Source organism: Penaeus monodon, chromosome 24 (genome assembly GCF_015228065.2).
Source record: "Penaeus monodon isolate SGIC_2016 chromosome 24, NSTDA_Pmon_1, whole genome shotgun sequence".
Lineage (NCBI taxonomy): Eukaryota > Metazoa > Arthropoda > Malacostraca > Decapoda > Penaeidae > Penaeus > Penaeus monodon.
Genome location: NC_051409.1, coordinates 35,745,126 through 35,746,835, shown reverse-complemented (window position 1 = coordinate 35,746,835; position 1,710 = coordinate 35,745,126).

Genomic DNA, 1,710 nt, shown 5'->3' with positions numbered 1-1,710 from the left:
TGAATGGGGGTAAAATTTTTAAGCCCAAAAATACATTTTAAAAGGTTTATAGTATGGGGGATTTTTAAAGGGGGAGTTTAAGTTTTTTTTTTTCTAATGAAAACCCTGGGGGGGCCCACTCTGTTCCTCCCCTACTATGGTTTCTATTGTTTTTTTTATTATATTATACTTAGCTCTAAATGCTTATTGAAATACCCTTACAATTATAGGGCTTCCCCCGGGTTGAGTCCCCCATTTCCCTTTTAAAAGTATTTGTTTGAAAAAAAGGGCCCTTGTTGCAACCCCAAGGTAAAGGGTTTTAATCCCTTTAAAATGCCCTTTTCAAATTTGTTGGTAAAGGGAAAAACCCGGGGGGATGATAAATTTTTAAAGGGCAAATCTCGAAACTTAAAGGGAATCCACTTCTGTATGATTTAACAGGGTGATTTTTTTTAAGACAGGAATTTTAAAAGGAACTCCATTACATATCTCAATTTTTTAAGGGGTTTTTAAACCTTTTAGAGTACAAAATTTTGATTTGTGCCCTGAAGACTATTTTTTCCCTTGAGAATTTTTTAAAACTGCATGTGTCACACATAAAAGGTTTTTTTTTTTTGGGGAAAAAAGGGTGTCCGGGGGGGTGGGTTTAAAGTAATCGCCTTTCCTAGCAAAGGGTTATCACAATTTCAAAATTAAAACCTTTTTCCTTTTGTTGAAAAAGGGCAGGGTTGGGGCCGTCGGGCCATTTTTACAGCAAATTTTTCTTCCCAAACCCCTAATTTCCCAACTGACCCTTTTCCCTTTTAAATTGGGCAGAAAGGGGGGCCATCCTTGGGTGCCCTTATTTTCCGTATTTTTCCGGGCGGAGGACAGGGTCCTCGGAAATTCTTTGCCCCGGGGGGTAATCACAAATTTTGCCTTTTGACTAAAAACCTTTTTGGGCCTGCCTCACACTTATAGGGGCCTTCCTCTTTTGTATGTATTTGCCCTCACGTGGTCATCAAAAGATTGTTTTTGGCTGTAAAATGTTTTTAACAAAAAAATCTAAACATTTTAAAGTTTTTTTTTGCATGCACGCTTTCACTTTTCAAATTTTAATTTTTCGGAACTCCCCTTTCGGTATGCTGTCTCTTCCTCCCCTTTCCGTGTAGCTTGATTGATCGTTTTCCTAAATTGAGCAAAATGTTTCCACACCGGCTCATTTCAAAAGGGGCCCCCTTTTCGACGATGCTCTTCATTCTTCTATCCTTTTTATTTTATTTTTTTTTCCCATTCCCTTCCCCCTCTGTTTTTGTTCTTTACCTCCCCAAAATTTAATAATGCCCCTTTTTTTTTTGGGGGTTTTGCATCCCCTCCCCTTCTAGCCCAAAGGGCTCTCTTCCTTAATTTTTTATATCTTTCCCTTCCTTTAAATTTTCCCTAGATAAATTCTCTTTCCTTAATTTCCAAATCATTTTTTTTTTCCTTGATCTTTTTTTTAAAAAGGCTTTTCCTGGGGAATAGGGTTTTCCTTGGTTAAATATCATCGTTTATTTTGGGGGGGGTTAAAAGGGCCCTCTACTCGGAGAGAAAATTTCCTTTTTTTTCCCTGTAATTAAATTTTAAAATAAAATTTGGGTTTTTTTTTTTTTGGAAATTTCACAAAACAAGGGCCCAAATCTGACCGAGAGAATGCCCTTATAGGATTTGAAATTGCAAAATCCAACCCCCCCACGTTTTAAAGAAATTTTT